Source organism: Acanthochromis polyacanthus, chromosome 3, assembly GCF_021347895.1.
Source record: "Acanthochromis polyacanthus isolate Apoly-LR-REF ecotype Palm Island chromosome 3, KAUST_Apoly_ChrSc, whole genome shotgun sequence".
In the NCBI taxonomy this organism is placed as follows: domain Eukaryota; kingdom Metazoa; phylum Chordata; class Actinopteri; family Pomacentridae; genus Acanthochromis; species Acanthochromis polyacanthus.
Window position 1 is genome coordinate 4024669 of NC_067115.1, and position 8592 is coordinate 4033260.

Here is an 8592-nt window from a genome sequence, read left to right on the forward strand (position 1 = left end):
GTTAGGCTGTAGCCCTGATAATGGGATTAGGAAGGGAGACTGAAGAGGAGCATCTGTATAACCTGGATAGATTGGAAAATAACGGTGGAAATAATTATTATAATACGCAAGTGACGCAGGAGAAGAAAGGTTGAGAGGTAGGTAATAAAAATGTGATAAAGACGGATGTGGATGAAACGTCAAAGATAACAATAGCGATGATGATGATGAAGGTGACATGGACCTGGTCTGCTCTACCTCCTGGGATGGAAATAGTTAGCAGTCGTGCTGCAGTCAGGTGCTGTGGATAAAAGTGTGCTTCAAATGGCACAAATAAGTCAACAGAGATGAAGATGACGCTGTCCAGTCATGCTGTCATGTGTTTATCACAATTCAAGTCATGCAACAGGTCCATATAAAGTCATAACAACTGCATCCGCTGTTGCCAAGGTAATGAGGAAAAATGTCTGTGGCATGTCTTCCTGTTTTTTCCAGTGGCCGAGAGGTTCAGTTACCACATGACCTGGACAGGAGACTGGATGCACACACACACACACGCACAAACACACACACGGAGAATACAAAAGTGTTATATAATCTCACATTAACTTAGGTACTGTAGTGGTTCACATCCTGTGCAGATCAATTGCCTCCATGAAAAAAGCAAATGTGAATTTAAAAATGCTCTTTCAAAAATGTACAAAAGCAATGAGTAACTATAAATGTTCTTAAAAGCAACTCGTACCACGTGAATCCCGACAAGCAGTGAAACATAAAGTTCTCAATGGCAATATACTTTCAGCAGTAAATTTCATACATGCAGTTGCTGATAACGTCTAAGTCTTCATGATAATGGAATCTACATAAAAACCAAATATATTAACCCTCCTGTTGTCCTCATTTACAGGCACCAAAACATACTGTTTCCTTGTCTGAAAAAATACTAAAAAATTCAGCAAAAAAAAAATCCTCAAATTTCTGAAAATTTGCAAAACCTTCAGGAAGAAAATTCCAATAATCCCTTAAAAGTTTGTTTTAAAAATAAAACCCAAACATGGCAAGAAAATTCTTGTAAATATTTTCAAAAAATGAGTAAATCTTCCAAAAAATCCTAAAATTATCTAAAGTGATTACATATTTATCAGTAAAACTTCTAATATTTTCTTTAAGAACATTCACAAAAATTGTGTGTGTGTGTGTGGGGGGGGGGGAATGTTCTTAAGAAACATTTACAACATTTCTTTTTCTTCCACCAAAAAATGTTCAGATTTCCCAAAAATGTTGAAAATGAGGACATCAGAAGTTTCAGTGTGAAAATACATATTTTTTTCCCCACATTTTCAAACTTCAAAACGGGTCAATTTTGACCTCCAGGACGACACGAGGGTTAAAGCTGTCTGTTTTTTCTTTTACATGTGATACAACTGGGTTTTAATGTTAAACTTTCTGTTACATCTTCCTTTTGAAAATGTCCCATGTTGCCAGCATGTCATCAGGCAGCTCAGCCGGCTGGAATCTCAGTTGTGCATGGACTTTCTGTTGAGACAAATGCTAATGCACTGAACACACATGAGGCCAAAAATATGGAAGCATGCAGAACACTGCAGTCTGTCATGTAAGAAGGTTCGGAAACTTTTCCTGTATATGAACCACTGAGCAGCTTTCATTCAAAAGAATAAGGTGTTTGCTTATAATCCATAAGCGAGCTTTCCTCCACAGATCTATGACCTGCACTCACCAACTCTCTGCTCTTCAAGGTCCGTACTGTCACAGCAGTCTACAGCAACAAGTTGTGAGCTGCATGCAAACATTCTGCAAGTGTTTTGAGTTAGTTTGGAGTCTTTCGCTATGGAAGACTTTTCTGATCTTTCTTTAACTCACTGTAATTGCAGGTACATATTATTCTCTTTGGCTGTGCAGAAATGTGCACCGCTCACTTTGTGCCTCATCACAGTTATCTCCTAAATTATGAAATCTCACAACTTCACGTGCTGACAGGACCAATAATTCCGTAGCTCGACTTGCATTAATGTACAATCATAAAGTACATTAGCTACAATGTGAATCCACACTAAAAGCTTCACTCTTTGAGATGATATTGATAAGTTTTGTGTTTACTGAACTTGATAACATAGAACTGAATGTAGACCAGTGACTACTCAGAAGACAGGAAACCTCACAGGCCCCAGTAGAATATACAGCGTGTAACATGAAGTTAATAGACTAAATAATATAAAGCTGTTGATATGTTGTATATGAGCCTGTGCTGACAGTTGGGATATGTGGGTGTATCTGCAGAGTGGTGCGTACACGCCATCAGCTCTTCCTGTACAAACAGAAGGCAGTCCTCCGTGCTTCACACTCCTGGACCAGGTGACAGCCATGTTCCACAGCTGCTTCACACTCGCTGCTTCATTGTGCTGTTTGTATATTTAGCTGCTCCGTTCCACTTCCTCTGCTGTTGATGTTGGGAAAACACACAACAATGTGATTCTGCCTCCCTCCCTCCCCTTTCCTCTCCTCGCTGCGTCCCCCCGCCTTTTCCTCCCTCGCTCCTTCCCTTTGACTCAGTGGTCCCTCATTCGCTTTCCATCTCATCAAAGCGTCGTTTGAGAAAGAAACTGTGAAGTGATTCACAGGGCCGCAACAATGCCAACGGGCACTCACGTTTTCCTGGTTACACAGAGAAATTGATTAGCGTCAGTTCAAATACAATAAAAAGGCCCAAAATGGAGTATGGGTCTGTGGAATCTGAATCAGAACCTGAGAGGAAAAGACGACCAGAAATGAGTCATACTAACAATCTGGCAAAGTTTCTTGCTTGTACTTTGCTATTCTTAGTGCCATTGTGATTATTGCATTGTTTGCCATTTTTCCATTGGATGTATTAGCAGCTGGATTTCATTTTGTGCTTGGAGGTTTCATACTCTACACCCATGCTGCTGCACATGCACAGATCACTCACTGATGTTGGATCAGTGAGTTTTGGGGATCTCTGAACATCACATACTCTACAGGACAGCTCTGATGGGACTGATCAGACCACTGCCAGAGATGGAGCACAAGCAACACTTTGATCCCAGTTTACCAAACTCACACTAATAAAACTTACTGACATAAATTCACGGTCTGAATTATTAATAATCATGCACAAATATTTAGGTTTTCTACGCTATTTTCTCCCTACGCTGATGACTTGATGATAAGGTTCACCCCAGAGTGCAGCTGCAAGTCTAGACAATGTAGAGTGAAATTTTTATTTTCTTTGCCCAGTTATTCATTTCATCACACAATAATGAATTTATTACCCTTTCACAGTAAAGGCCAACTGTAGTTCAGACACCGCCTGCTCAGTGTTTGAGCGTCCAAATACCCAGCGGGGGTGTGACCAGCATTTTGCAGCTGGTACTCAGCAAAGAAGGTCATTAGTCTGGCTTTCAGTGAAAAATGCGTCGTGTCTGGTAATCGTCTGAGTGCCGTTTTAGATTGTCGAGAGGAATAAAGTGAATACAAAACAGTTCAAATGAAGTCTTTGGTGCTAAAATCCTCTGAAATCCTTCGACTGTGACAGCGGGCTCCAAAAGATGTTAGCAGAGGCAGCATTTAAATATGTTACTAGGTAAACACATGAAGAAGTTTCAACGCAATGCAAGGCCAATACAATATATGGATGGATTTATCTGGTTCTACTTAATTTCCGAGCCTGTCCTCAAACAAAAAACGACCACATAGGTCGTCTGTACACGGCCGTATTACGACCGAGTGTTACGTTTTGACGTTAAGCGACCTCTAGCGGTTGAGTAAATATCAACACTCCGGTGTCGCAGGTGAAACGTCACCATGAACAAACTTTTATCTAACACTATCCCTGTCCCTAACCCTAACCCTAACCCTAAACCCGTGGTGGGAAAATGAGGAAAAAGCCGTTTTACGAGGGAAAAGCCGTTTCGCGAATTAAATCCCGTAATGCGTTCCTTTTCCCTGCAGGGGCGCTAACGTAAATACGCTCTCATGGGTCGTATTCCGGTGCACGTTACATACAACCTGTGTGGTCGTATGAATTGGAGGACTTGTTGTAATTTCCATGAGGATGAGGATGAGGATGATGACATGTCAAAGAACTGAGTGAGACAACTTGATCTGTCAGGGCTGATTAAAAATGGTTAAAGCAACCCAGTCTCCCCAAAATTATGTTCCTGAACAACTAAACTGCATTCTCATTACTTTTAGATAGAAACATATTTGGTCCCAGTAAGGTAAAGCTATGACATGACAGGAAACATTTCCTGTTTCTGTGTCCATGTTGGGAGGTTGGAAGGATGATGGGTCCTGTACAGATCTATCACCCAGGACATTCACACTCATTTTTACTTTCTTTGTTTATATTTATGTGTAGACACACTATAACTAATTCATTAAGTTTAAGAAAATAGCATTTTTGAGTAAAAATATGACCCTATGACAACACAAATCTACTCCTGTATTTTCTGAGTCTGGCCCCTCATAGCATACGATTGGAGGACTAAAAAGGAGTAACATTTGGAAAGCAATACACGAAATGACAAACATGTGTTGACTGAAAATGTGAACCAGGACAAAACACATTTCCCTCCAAATGTAGCAGAGAATGTAGTTAAGTTGTGTAGGAACAGCATTTTGGGGAGACCCAGGGTTTATGGCTGGATGAAGAATTACGAAGAATGTAAGAGTTTGGCTGTATAAAAAAAAGGTGGTGATTGGACCACTATATACCAGACTGGTAAATATTAGACTTTTAAGTTGTTGCACATCATGAATTTGATGGCATGTGGATGGGCCCTTAAACCCAGTCAACTGAGAACATTAAAAATAAATCTGAAGGCAGATGCATCGAAGCAAAATATTACTTGAAGTTTCCCTGTGGAGTTTTCCTTTGAATAAAAAAAACATGCTTACATTCAAAACACTGTGTGTCCTTGAATTGATGTTGCACTTCTTAAAGCAGTCTTATTACTCCGCCAAAGAACACAGCGGAGTTATGTGATGATCGGCGTAAGTTTGTCTGTCTGTCTGTCAGCAACATTACTCAAAAATGGACTAACAGATTTGGATGAAATTTTCAGGGACGGTCAGAAATAACACAAGGACCAAGTGATTAGATTTTGACAGTGATGCAGCTTTCAGTTTGTATCCACAGATTTGTTAAAGATTTCTGTATCACTGTGAGACAGCAGCATGGTGTCATTGTAACCATGACAACAAGTGAATGCTATGTCAGCTGCCTGCTGATGATCACATGATTGTGATCCTACTACAAATGCACAACTGAGGACTTATCAGGACTTATCCATTGGAAATGATACAAGGAACAATTGATTACATTGTGGGGGTGTTTCTGAGTCCCATCAATTCCCGCTGCCCGCTAAATATTTAGGTGAAGCGTTTCAGTATACGTACATAACGTACATGTGCATAACACACGCCTGTGCTCATCACAAGGTCATTTTGTTTGTGGGTAAATCTATATTATCTATATTAAATGGGCACATTCTATTGTGCTGTGATTTATGCCACATTTATTTTCAAAATTTCATCTGTCGGAAATAATTATTGACCGAGCAGCCTTGGCGGTGTACTGCGCTCTCTGAATGCTTCTCTTGTTGCTAATAAAACCCTATGTGTATGTTTCTCATCACAGCATAACATTTCATAGTATTTACTTGGTAGATACAGCAAAACAATTGTGTTCACCTCCAGTGGAAGTGTTTCAGTGCATTGAAGAAGTTTGACATGTCAAAATGACATGTGAAGTTGTTCTGAAGAGCCTCTAATGATGACGCCTTTCTCAAACCAAGTTATTTTGTGTTATAATATCTTAAGGCTGGGCATGGTATTCCCACACTTTATGTATGATGCCATCTCTGATCTCAGTTGTTACCCTACTTGCCAGTGCAAACAAAGAACATTCTTTGAATAATAACCGTCTTCTGTCAGGGTAACCTGGAGCAGCCAAGTTTCTCAAATACTGTGAGATTCAACAGAGATAACATTTGCCAGATGATTTAGTGCACATTTAATAAACCCTAATCAAGGCAAACTGTCGTGACATCATCAGAACAAGCTTCAGAGGTCGTGGTTTGACTCTGTGACCCAAGTTTGAACTCTGGAGAGAGTTCAGCTGCTGTTTGCCTCATCTTGCAACTGGCTGTGGTGGTGACAGAGGAAGTTGGCAAGAGCAGAGGGGGTAAGACACTCAGTCTATTAATTAGATCAGGATATTGGACAGGAAGTTCATTAACACTCTTGCACAGACTCGCAGAGTTTAAAAATAGAAAGAAAAAGATTGGAAGTTGAAAAGAAAAAAATGAAAAAACGAAACAGACTGAAAAGATACTCTTCAAAGAGTATGAAACAGACAGCTTAACTTCAACTAACTAAATAGGAGTCGCTTTAAAAATGTGTCTGAAACCTCCTTTGATCTTTTCTATTGTCTGGTCAGAAAGAGCTTTTTTTAGTCTTGTAAAATTCCGTGAGTCTGAACACAATTATCCATCTAAATGCATGTAATCAGTCAGCAAATGTGTCAGAGAGAATTAGTCATACACTCCCAACAGCCATGTGCACACACAACACAGGTTTACTCATCCATGCTGACTTGTTCAAGGACTATGAGATGTTCTTAAGGTTTAGAGGAGGATTTGGTTAGGGTCAAAGGGAAATGCCAGAGTGGCAGACGGATGCCAAATACTGAAGCTAGAACTGTCGGGCAACATTTTATTTATCCTGCCTTTGATTTAAGTCAGAATTTTGTACAGTAAAAATAAATTTAGTTTTTAACAAGTGGTGCTGCAAAGTTGAAGCTAATGTAGAAGTGGCAAAAACTACAGTTCCTCTTATGTCCACTTGGGGCTGGTGATTCAATCCCCATAGACCTTACGTTAAAACGTTTAACTTTACAGCAGGAATAAACATGTTTATGAACTGGTACATAAAGGTTTCCAGTCTCTGGAACAAATTAACACATTCATGACAATTGCAAAGTGTGTGTATTTTTATGTAGCTCACCTTTTAAAACTGTGATAGCATTTAAAATTTTGCCAAATTAAGCGCTCTTAAGAAAACCTGAGAAACTGACGCCATGAAGTTATGAGAGTTTGGCTCCACCAGAATACATTTAAACCTGAAGCTGGTGATTATCAAGCATGAAAAAGTCTATGGAAAGCTTGCTGAGTTGAGCTTTGGGAAATGTTGTTTTTTTGGACTTTTTTTTTTTTGAGTCTGTCACAACTTTTTAATAAGTGCATTTATTTAACAGTTTGTGGATAACAGTGGAGCTATTTTGTGCATAAATGTTTTGACAGGATGTAGCCAATCAAACGAAACCTGTCAGTATTGATATTGATTTTTTCTACAACACATTAGTAAATATACACACCCTTCTGTAACAACAACAGCACCAAAGAAAGGCAACTAAGTAATCAAAACAAATCCTTGTGTAAATTTGATTGGTGTTCTTACTGCAGTGTTTACAGAGAAATGTAAAGCCCAACAAAAGCTCTACTTGCAATAAAAGCATTGTTCATGTAAGTCATGTCTGAAATAGATTAATTCCCTCAAAATTAACCAAATGCAACACCAAATAATGTTCATACGCTCCTAATTATCCACAAATCCACCAAAGAGTGGATTTGCTTTATTTATTGACTCACTCAAGAGATGTGCTTTGTATTCCAGTCCAAAAACTGATGTTTTTTTGCTTTGATTTGTTTTGCTTAGTATTAATTATTGCACGAAAATGATGCTGCATTTGTGTTTGTGCCACCCCTGGCTTTGCGATGACCCAGAAATAGAGGCTACCATCACACACCTGTGACTTCCAGTGTCAGGGACAGCTGTGCAAGCTGTGGATAAGTTCCACATTATTTCACCTGCTCAAACACACGCACATGTGCATGGTAGGCTACATCTCCTTCCTCTATGACATACCAGGAATTCCAGGAGGACCGATGGCAACTAACACTGTAAACCTGATATGCTTTCAAGTCGTCACACACACACATACTGTACATGTGCGCTGCGGTCACTGCTGGGTTGAGGGGTCGTTCTTCATCCTGTCAGTGACAGCAGCGAGTCCCCTCAGTCTGCCAGTCACTCTGTAGGCTGATGAAGGTAAAAGGTCAGCATTTACACTGGTGGATATTTGTGTGTGTGTGTGTGTGTGTGTGAGTGTGCACATAGTCCAGGAATAGCTCTACAGGACAGCCTGCTTCCTCTGTCTTCCCTCAGCAGAGAGGAAGAATCTACCGTGACCCCCAGCTTCCACGGCGACCCATTCAGCCGTGACCCCTCAACGAAACGCCGAGCTTCCTGGAAAACACTTGCCATCTACTCTGGAAATGAGAGCACATTTATCTTCTAGTCAGAGATCTTCTCAGTTCACAACAAAACATATTGATGAAACTTGTCCGCGGAGCAGGACGCGACTTTACAGGCCAGCCAAGGAGATAAACAGAGACAAAAACTAAAGAGGTAGGAAATGTGTCTCGTGTCTGTTCCCCAGATTAATATGTGTGGTTTTTCACTTGAGGGACGGCGATAATGCTGCATGTTTCAGAAGTCAAGTATATCTTAGTT